This window comes from Malaclemys terrapin, chromosome 4 (genome assembly GCF_027887155.1).
Source record: "Malaclemys terrapin pileata isolate rMalTer1 chromosome 4, rMalTer1.hap1, whole genome shotgun sequence".
NCBI classification, from domain to species: domain Eukaryota; kingdom Metazoa; phylum Chordata; order Testudines; family Emydidae; genus Malaclemys; species Malaclemys terrapin.
This window is the reverse complement of record NC_071508.1, coordinates 108,168,139-108,179,294: the sequence shown is the minus strand read 5'-3', so window position 1 is coordinate 108,179,294 and position 11,156 is coordinate 108,168,139. Positions and strand designations below refer to the sequence as shown.

At 41.2% G+C, this 11,156-nt stretch overlaps 1 long non-coding RNA gene across 1 annotated transcript; it reads right to left on the bottom strand.

Moving 5' to 3' along the window:
- Window positions 1-12: 12 nt before the first annotated feature.
- On the bottom strand, window positions 13-11,151 carry LOC128837026 (uncharacterized). The gene is made up of 3 exons (XR_008444879.1): window positions 11,091-11,151; window positions 339-453; window positions 13-74 (listed from the first exon to the last, which is right to left on the bottom strand). It is a non-coding gene; the product is annotated as an uncharacterized LOC128837026 (long non-coding RNA).
- Window positions 11,152-11,156: the final 5 nt, after the last annotated feature.

Sequence of the window (11,156 nt, the reverse complement as noted above, 5' to 3'; positions counted from 1 at the left end):
TCTGTTCTTGTGTCTCCACTGCTTGGATTTTCTGTTTTCTCTTCCTTCTATATTGTCTTTGATCTCTTTGCTCCCTATTTTCATGGTAAATTTTAAATAATGAGAGGAACTAGGGTAACAGTGTCACAAGTCATTGAAAGTGTGGCAAAAATTATGAATATTCATTGTAGGGTGACCAGATGTCCCTATTTTATAGGGACAGTCCCGATATTTGGGGCTTTTTCTTATATAGGCTCCTATTACCCCCCACCCTCTGTCCCAATTTTTCACACTTGGTCTCTGGTCACCCTAATTCATTGTCATCTCTTATTTTCTTTCAGATAGTTGCCAAGTACTACCTTGGAGGTCTATTGTGTAGGGCTCCAGTATGACTCCACCTGTCCAAATCTTTGAGTCTGACCACATCCCCCACTCATTCCTTTCTAGACTCTCCATCTGTGAGAAGTGATGTCCCTGTGGTATGAGATAGAGAAGACAACAAGAGATAAGTTAAGACATGACGCGGCAGATTCACCAAAACATTCTAGACTACTTCGCATCACTTTGACAATGCAAAGCAGCTGTAAACCCATGTTTATCAGCCAGTTAAGCCAGGTTTATGGCTGTTTTCTGTCTTTGGATATGCGCAAAGAAGCCAAAGTTTACCAGTGATTTTAGCCCTAAATCTTTATTTGACTAAAAGTTCACAGAAGGAGTTGCTTTCTTTGTAGACAACGTCAGCTCTGCACCCTAAAACTCTACCCAGGATTTCTAATCAAAGTTCATCTGACTGGCATCCATTCCATTATGCCACCTGTTCCCTCACTTACTACTAGCACAATGAAACTCTAAAAATGTCAAAAGTCATAGACATTTTTTAAATAAAACATCATAATTCTGGAATCCATGACTCCATCCTTATTCATCATGCTCTCCTCAAACACTCAAACAATCCCACCAGCCCCCTAAGTCAATATTTAACATTTACTTTTACTCAGCATGAGTCATGCTAATATTGTTTTTGCAATGAATTTCCTGTTTTAAAATGAGAAAATAAAACAAAGGTGGTATTTGGAGAAAGAGGTGAGATTTTTCTAAAAATTCTATAATATAGAATATAACTATAACAATCTCAATGTATTAAACTTCAGAGACATTCAAGCAGGAGAAAGCTATACATCAAGGGTAGGCAACCTATGGCACGCGTGCCGAAGGTGGCACGCGAGCTGATTTTCAGTGGCACTCACGCTGCCCTGATCCTGGCTACTGGTCCAGGGGGCTCTGCATTTTAGTTTAATTTTAAATGAAGCTTCTTAACATTTTAAAAACCTTATTTACTTTACATACAACAATAGTTTAGTTATAGAATATAGACTTAGACAAAGAGACCTTCTAAAAATGTTAAAATGTATTACTAGCATGCAAAACCTTAAATTAGAGTGAATAAATGAAGACTCGGCACACCACTTCTGAAAGGTTGCCAACCCCTGCTATACATAGTGACTTAGCAGAAAATCAAGCTTCAGGACAGTCTTCCACGGAGAATCCTAAACTAATAATAAAATGCCTCTATACTAGGGTGATGGGAATTTGCCCACAGGGAGAAGAACTCACAGAAATGAGCTCATACGAAGATTACACAATGTTAAGAGGTTACTGCTTAACATTACTTAATTTACTAAGAAGGGAGATTAACAGGTGACAAGACGAACTACTACAAATAACCTGCTTTGGGAGCACGCCTGTCCTTCACTCAATTGCTAGAGTAAAATAGTGGTTGGAGGAGACTTTTCCCATCCAGGCCCATCCCCTGCCAGATTATTGTTTCTTGGGAAGGGGAGTGAGCTAAAAGGAAAAATTTCAGTTCAGTTGGCCATATTCTTCTTCTTATCCGGCAGAGCCAGTATATTTGGGTCATACAACCACTTTACAAATTTGCTCTGATTAACTGAATGTCAGTCAGCTGGAAAATGTCAATGCTTGTGCTTGGATTTTGGCGGATACGCAGAGTAACAGAGAAAAATGGCCACCGTATTACTCATAGAGTAGATCCCAATTACAGGGTACTCGTGAGAGGAGCTGGGAGGGTCATATTTTACAATTCACCCACCTCTATTTATAGTATAAACGAAAGAGGTTCTGCTTTCATATAAGCTTGCAATGACTTGACCACATGTACATCCCATTAGCATTATGTCACTTAGCCATATGATCTTGTCACATATCAATAGAAGAATAACCTTGAAAATATATTGTATGATCTAAATCCCTTGGAAAACTGGGACTTAAAATTAGGGCCATTAGTGTACAAGCAGCGGAACTACTGGCAAGAGGAATTTGTTTGTTACCAGAGTGTTGTGTCTCTCTCTATATATCAATAGTCAGTTAACAGAAAATATGCCAGGTGATGGCTCTTAAGAATATTTAGCATTGTTTAGGGGCCAGGTAGTAGGACCAAAAAAAGTTCATTCTTGTTGGACACTGCAAACAGCTTCCTTTTGTAGAAGCACTATACATTAGCTTTGAACAGTACCCACCAGTTCCTCTAGCCAGAGCAAGGGCATAATCTTTCCTGGAGAGAGGACCTCTTCAAGAGAAAGAGGACCTCTGAAGCTTCCCCAAAAGACCTTCTGGGGAAAGACCTTCTGAAATGGGTCTGTTTTCCCATGAGACCAGCCGCTCTCACTTCCCCATTAATTGAACAGCAGAAGATCCTAGCATATGGCTGTCTCTGATTTTATCACATGTACATTAAAACATGATATTTCTGAAACAGGAAAACTAAACAAAAAAGCCTTTTTTGTATTAATTCGCACTTGTGTAATAAGCCCTCCCCATAGTGGCCCACATTGCCAACTCAGTGAGGATGGGCAGTGACTCAGGCAGGTCTCAATCCTTACCAAGCCTTATCCTACTGGTAAGGACTACTGTGAAAAGTGTTATAAGGCCTGACACTTAGGAAGGGGGAGATGCATTCTGTCATGTCATGTGGTGGGAACAGCAGCATGTATGCTTGGCCGTATGTGTAGGGAGCAAAGGGGAAAGCAAGGAAATCCACTCCTAGGCAGGAGAAGTTTTAAACAGTATATTTTTGCCACATGGATTTACCAAGAGCACATTTTGAGAATATTTTACTGGTTTGCAGAAGTGAACTTTGGAAACAAAGTATAAATGGTCATAGGTTAACCTCCTCCTTCTCTTGATCCCTGAGCTGGTCTGTACCAGATATTTGGGGAGGAAAAGACTTATCTCTGGTTTGGAGATTGAGCTATTCGAATGAAAGAGAGTTGAAAATAGAAAATTAAGGCCAGCCAAATTAAAAGGAGCTAATCCTTTCCTACAGATCAGGAGAAATAGCCAGATGGCGCAATGCAGAGTGTAGACCATTATCACAATTATACATGAGAACTGGTCAAAATTGCTTCACCGTTTTTATCTTGAGCCACAATTTGTTTAAGGAGAATTTAAATAAAAAATCATCCCCAGTGTAAGAGTGGTGCTGAAACAATGTTTCTAGTGGGGGTGCTGAGAGCCATTGAACCAAACTGTAAATCCTGTATATAATGGAGAAATCACTTCAAGCCACAGTGTGCTGCAGCACCCCCTAGTTCTAGCACCTATGCAATGAAATGTATTTGAGTAATGGTCAAGCAAGGCCTCTGCCTTCCTGTCCCCGGAGTGCTGCGGTTCTCGCGGTGGCCAGTAGAGGCTGTTGTAGATCGCATCAATTCGAAGCGCCCAAGGGAAGCAGATAGTCCTACTACATCTTTCTCTGGGCAGGTCGGAAAATCCCAGCATCCTCCAAATCGCACTGAATCCTCTTGAGCACAAATGCAGCATCCGTCCTTAACACGTCTGTACTTACCACAAAAACTACTTTCAGATATAAGGGTGCAGTGGGAGATCTCTGAGCTTTCCCTCTGAATTAAAGCTCCCTGAGGATCATAGCCCAAGCAACTCTTTGGTGGGGATGGAAGTGAAGAATTCAGGGCAAATTACTGGAGAGCTATTGCTTGGTTGTTCCGAAGGAAATTATAACACGGCAACAGTGAATGAGTCCTAAGGTCGGCTTCAACATTCTTTTCGACTGCGATGACAAGTTTCGCAGGGGATCCATGTAAGACTGTTGGGGAATCTCAGATCTGATCAATGTAATTAACGCTTTAGCTAGAAGCGTTCTTTGAAACAAAGCAAGGAGTTCAGTGTGATGACAAATCAGCAGGTAACAGCTCTGAAGGTGGATCACAATATGTAACCGACAGGTGTTTGAAGAAACATTGGCAGGTCTAATGTGGCCTCCGTTTTAATTTGTGTAAAAAAAAATCAAGTTCTGCAACCACAAGATCAATAGAAATATTCCTATTATCGGATTACAAAATGTCAATGGAAAGAGATTTTTTTTAATGATCAAACATTCCCATTTCTGAGAGCGCTTTCCACCCAACCATTGCAGCAGCCAGCTAGTGGACGCCAGCTGGGGAGGGAAATTAACTAAACACACAAATAATACTGAAAAGTGACATCTGACTGAAAATAAAAAGTAGTTTTCGTTGTCCCAGCTGAGTAAAGTGCGAAGCGGAAACTGTGCAGCGCCCAGTGACAACAGACATCGGATTGTTTTCATTCTTTCCGTTTTAAATAGGCTAAGATGTTATTGGTAATACAAGGAAGGCACTTTCCGTTAACGCAGACTTTTAAACTTCAGCATCTGTGCAATAAATGCAGAACGTATTGTCTAGTTTTTAAACTTAATCATATTTGAAGTTAAATACTTTCGGTAACGGAAGAGAAGAAAATATATTTTTGAATGATAAAATCAAAACCTGCTCACATTATAACCAATGGGACTATTTGCCGAAGCCAGGCGAATAAGTTTAGCCACTGAGTCTTGGAAAAAAACAGTCAAACAGACAAGGTCTCTTTTTCCCCTCCCCCACTGCCCTCCATATTCACAAACTTAATTAAAATCAACGGAGAACTGTAACCAAAAAACAGACACACAAATAAATTATTTTGGACCTGCGCCTTCTCTCTTTCATTCACCCACTTCTTAAAGCAAATATATACCTATTGGCAACTTTCTCCCTTGGTTTTCATCCTAAACCTAACCGCTGAAACATAATCCATTCGGGAGCTTTATCCCAGCGGGCTTGGGAGGTTTTGTACATCAGAGTTTTAATCCACAGCGGCTCTAAAATGTTTAGTGGCCTAACAAATCTAATTAACATTACTATTCGGCGGGGGTTGGGGGAGGCTCTCCTTCACTCTCTACTCAAGCTATATACCACTCCAGACTAGGGGCTGCAGGATGGCTCCCCAGAATTGCTGGCATTTGAAATGATTAACGTGGAAATAGCTTAGGGTGGCAGTTGTAGGATTGGGGGAAATACTGATTTTATTTTCTGAGATGAGTTCCTAAATATAGTTGTTGTTGTTGTTTTTAATAAAATCCTTCACAAATGCGGCCAACAGCCCTCTCCTCTAGGGTAATAATCCCCCTCGGATCCTAATGTGCCAAAGCTGTCCATAAAGAACTGATCTGTCCAGACTGCTAGGGGCTTCCACTCAGCCCCTGATTCTGGGCTGGCATTTCTCCCTTCCCCCTCATCGCGTGAAGTTCTTCCCCCCCCCCCCCCCCCTCAGCAAAGTGCGTTTTAGGTAAACGGGATGTTAGTGTCTCCTGGGGACAATCCATAAAGGCACAGCAATGCGGCACCAGCATCCCGGCCAAATCTGTCCTAAAACAGAGGAGGACTCTCGCCTATAAGTGCTGCCCTCTGCATAAAATAATGGTCCCTTACAGCGGCCTCTGGGCAAATGGCATAGCAGGAGAGGAGTCCGGGCCCTGGGCTTTGGGGCAGAGGATGGGCACTGAATGATAGGATAAGCGCTCTGAGGCCGAGGTGGGGAGCTCATGGAATTCTGTACAAACACTGAGAGCGCGGCGCAAGATGAGCCTGCAGGATGGGGCCAAAGGGGACTCCATTTGGCCAGAGCAGCTCTTGGAAAGCCACAGGTTATCTTCGGAACCTGCACCCAAGAGGCACTATAGAGTCCAGGCTCCAAAAGGCTCATTTTCATACGCAGCCTCAGCTCCTGAGACGATGAAGTGAAGGTTTCCCTTTCATTTCCTCCGAACTCAAAACCCGGGGAAATTTGGACTCATTCACTTCAACCCGCCAGACTTTCTCAGGGCTCATTGAAGTAACCAGTGGAGTGAGACTTTACGACAGAGGGAAAGATGTAGGTTTTTCCGATGATTCCTAACGACAGTTCCTCCCATCAGGGCAATAGATTTCAAGGGAGTATTTCCAAGGTGTGTTTGTGGAAAATAACCTTTACTTACACGGATACCCATTCATCTTACCTCTCAGGAGTAGCTGACTGCAACGTGTGTAAAAGTGTTCTAGCAGTGTTCAGTTATACTGTTTAAACCGCTCTATTACGGTTTCTTTTTTTCTGCTGTCCCTATTTAATTTGCTCAGACATCTGGGCTGTAGGAGGAGAAGCGGATTATTCAATGAGCGGGCAATATATTAATAGCCTCTAAAGACTGGATCTGAATTTTCCCGTTATTATTAACTCTTTTAAACTAAACAAAGCTCGTTTAATGGCACTAAATTATTAGCGTGAAAGGTAACACTACACTGTAATGATCCTTATATAGATAACATAACATTCCATTACACTGCACAGCGCGTTATATTGGCAGTGGTTTCATATTTCCACCCACTCTGTATGTTCTAAGAGTAATTATTTTTATTCTTCTTATCGAATGTTACCTATGAGGGCAAAGGGAGCTTATTCACTGTTCTACTTGCTCATGCATTGACTTGGGGCTATCCCATCAAAGTTAATCACGTCTAAGCAATGAATCTCGCTGTAACTGAAGTATCAGAGGGGTAGCCTTGTTAGTCTGAATCTGTAAAAAGCAACAGAGGGTCCTGTGGCACCTTTAAGACTAACAGAAGTATTGGGAGCATAAGCTTTCGTGGGTAAGAACCTCACTTCTTGCATCTGAAGAAGTGAGGTTCTTACCCAGGAAAGCTTATGCTCCCAATACGTCTGCTAGTCTTAAAGGTGCCACAGGACCCTCTGTTGCTATAACTGAAAAACGTCAAGCGCCTTTCCTCCCAAAGGCAAAGGAAACTTCCCAGAAGGTGTGCACAGAAGACACTGACATTTATCTTTCACTAACAGGTCGGGAAATTGGCTAAGGTGTGTCTGTTGCTTTGTAAATCAAAGGGTAAATTGTACCGACCTTACACAACCAGCAATTTTGTGGACCCTACACAGCTGGGACTTAAGGAGGCGCCTTTGACTTTTTCAAGTTATGATTTCAAAACCCGTTGTGGAGAAACAAGCACCCTGTCTGGAAATTCTTCGACACCCTTTTGTTGTAAGGCTCGTTTGAGCCTTATCCACCAAAGCATTTGAGCACGTGCTTAATGTTAAGCACGGGAGGAGTCCCATTGAAACTTGAACAACAAGGAGTCTGGTGGTACCTTAAAGAGATGCATCTGAAGAAGTGAGGTTTTTACCCACGAAAGCTTATGCCCAAATAAATCTGTTAGTCTTTAAGGTGCCACCAGACTCCTTGTTGTTTCTGTAGATACAGACTAACACGGCTACCCCCTGATAGTTGAAACTTGAGTGCTTTGCTGAATCGGCTCCTTAGTTTTCGCTGCTTCTCCGTTGGCTCTGCTTGCACATGAAAAACACCTGCAGAGCGATACATTTTCGTTTTAAATGTTAAAAAAGTGAAAGACACCCTTCTTGATTTGACATCAAACAACGTTAAATTAGTTAAACCAGACGCCGAAACGCGCAGAAATCTTTCCCCTTCCCATACAGAGAAATGTATGGAAATTCTGCTTTTTTTCTAGCCCCTGGATTGACTCTGCCTAGACTAGCTCATCTGATCCCCATTTGGGAGGCACGCTAGCGCGTATTTAAAAAGACACTGTTAAATTTGGAGAGCCCTGGGCGCACTTTAAAAAGCTGCTCCTTGAGTTCCCAGCCCCCGCAATCCAGCTGATGAGGAAAGGCGCTGTGGTTTTGGTGGCACCGTTTGTATTGGGATTGGCACCATTTGATTGACAAAGTCTCCCATTCTTCCACATGTTGAGTGTTATCAAACGGATTGTGTGGGGTCACAAGCTCTTGAAGAACCGTCCGTGTAGCCGCAGAGAAGAGAATAAAGCATTCTGCAAACACTGGGTGCAGACGGTGGCATTCTCATGAATATGCTTCCAACAGGCGAATGCATTTCATCTTTCTTCTTCCTCCTCCTCCTTAGCATTTCCTTTTAACTCAAGCGCTTTAGTGGACCGCATCACCAGGTAAAAGAACACATCGCTGCCAGGCAGTGAGGTAGGATCAAACCAGGGAGTTCGGAAAGGCTGGATTTCAATTGCTCTGAAGGCAGCTCTTTCAAAACAAGGTCGGAAAGGCGGTTTAAAAACAAAAAACAAACTTTCCTGATAGTTGCACAGGAGACTGAACTACCCTGCTGTAATTAAATTGGGTGGCTCAGTGATAGCATTCCACTAGGATAACTCATTTTGCTAAAAAGTGTATGCAAGTCATATGATTTGCAATAAACAATCCGTGTGTGTGTGTATGTGTGTGTGTGTGTGTGTGTAAGCTAAATGACAATGACAAAAAGCGAGTTTTACCTTCATACATATCAGAGACGCAGGACACATATAACAATCACATCAACTTTCCTTTCCATGATCCAGCACAAAGCCACCTCCGCACTGATCGGGTTAATCTAATTGAGGAATATTTTGAGGCCATTGACGTGCATTCGTTCGAACAGCAGGACAAATAAGAATGATTAACCAGAAAAGTTTTGAAAAAGGAATAATTTCAACACATTAAAAAGGCACATCTGCACCAAGACCCACTACTATAGTGTATGTGCCGAATTATCGTCAGATAGGAAGCCTGCGCTATATTAAACGGGCAATTAGACATTACTCGGAAAGATACAGGTTCCAGTGATATTTCGTAGGAAAGGCAAAATACGGAGGATTTTTAGACGTGTCATATACATAGCTAATATCCTGAATAGAAAACATCCCTTTTCCTTATCACTAACAATAACTTTTTGCAATAATTAAATTGAGATCAATAATTGAGTGGTTTTGGAATTAGGTATAATGTAATGTAAACTCCTTTCAAAAATATATTATTCTTGCCCGCATAGGCTGCAGAATTAGTATTTTTCCATATACTTTTATGTCCTGTTCCTTTGCTAACGTAATAAAATACGGACGAGATTTATGTGGAAAATCCGGAAAAAAGCTTCGAATTTTGAACTGAATAGTCTCATCAACGAGAGCATTGAAATAAATGTGTAAAAAATGACAGATTAATGCAATTATCCCTTGGCAAAGCCAACGAAGGAAATGTTCCACGTAATTAGAAAGACGAACTAAAGACGTGAAAAAGAAAACAGGACGCCTCCAAAGCAGACGCACTTCTAACCAAAAGTTGCCCTTCCCGGATATGCTATAGGCGACACAACAGACTCACAACAAACCCTCTTTTCGGTATTAAGGCTGGAGATAACCTGGTGCCTAAAGAGGCAGTTGAACTGATGCAGAGGAACTGAGGGCCTGACTGAAAAAAAGTTCCACCGATTATATTTGTGTGGAAAAGCTCACCTCTTGCAGAGCTCTAAAGTATAATCAAGGCGCAGGCTTATACTTGAAGGGTGTTAATTCTCATACGGGAACCTACTTTCTCCTAAACCGTTTCTTGCCTACTGAATGAGAGCCTCCCAATTGAAGTAAAATGATCCTTATGTCTAATATCAAGCACAGTCACAAAGCGACTGGCCATTTATGCTGCCACTTTAGACAAAGATATTTAGTTATTCCCGGGTAGCAAGTGCACTTTTGCATTTTTAAGCAGGAACGAGTACAAACATATTTACAAGTGCAATTATTAAATAGTTATTTGATGCTTTAAAGTCACTAGGTTAACTGCACTTTTGCTGCAATTTTCTTAATATTCAGATAATCCCTTTATTAAATTAGTTCCCAATCCTTTGGGCCAGTGTGTTAAAATTCGTGGAAGGTTTTTCGTTGTGTTCAGGAGAGACACTGAAATGTGTGATTTGTAGTTACTGTAAAAGTTGGAAGAGTCCTTCAAAGTCTTGGCAATAATCTGAGTCATATTAACTATTCGAGACATATATATGTATTAATATGAATGGACTCTACATTTACTTAAAACTAGATTGGGCAAAATACAGTATCAAACATTTCAAGAAACCAAACCTTCATTGGCAGGATGATGGACCAGATGACCAAATAGGTCTTTTCCATCCCTAACTTCCTTGATTCATAAATAACCTTAGAAACCATCTTTAGCGGTGCCATAGAAAGCCTCTGACATTGCTCCTGCTAGAAAATGACGAATGACATTTTGTTTTAAGATATTTTTCAACAATCTGGCACCTATCATTACTTTACATATTTGCAAGCAAGCTTCCATCTCTCTCAAAGTAAAAAGTAGGCAAAACTATCTGATGATTTAATGTATAAGAACCAGACGCTGATTGTGGCGTTGCATTTTAAGACTTATTATAATATATGTTATAGAGAAACCTCCTCTGCAAGGTTGTTAAAATGCAGGTGCTGTTCACTAGTCAGCCTTTATACCTGACAATCTTTTGGGCATCTCTAGGACCCTTGGTATTGTGCAATGCACAGTGTTGGAAACGGTACCTCAGATATGAACGTTAGATTCTCAAACTATTCTAGGAGAGATTTCTCCCTTCAATGTTTCTTTAAAGTCTAACTTAGTGGGGAAGGAGGGAGGGAGGGGGGAAGAGAGGGGAAATAAATCTCTTTGTTCCATAATGTTAAACTCTATCTAGCCATCCCTCACAAAGGCTGAAGCTATAATGTTAGGAGTCGGAATAGAATTGTAAGTCATTTCTCTTTAACTCAGCAAATTTGTCTTTACAAATGACATGAAATTCCCTATCCATAATGCTGCCACCCCAGAAGAATAAAATAAAATTACTTGTGCTCACGGGGTCTTTAAAAAAAAGACATTAAAAATCCTGACAAGTAAAACTTAAAGGTGTTTACCTTGTCATCAGCATGTAAGCTAATTATCTTGGGCAAGATGTAGGCTTCTATTGTCTTGTTGCTTTA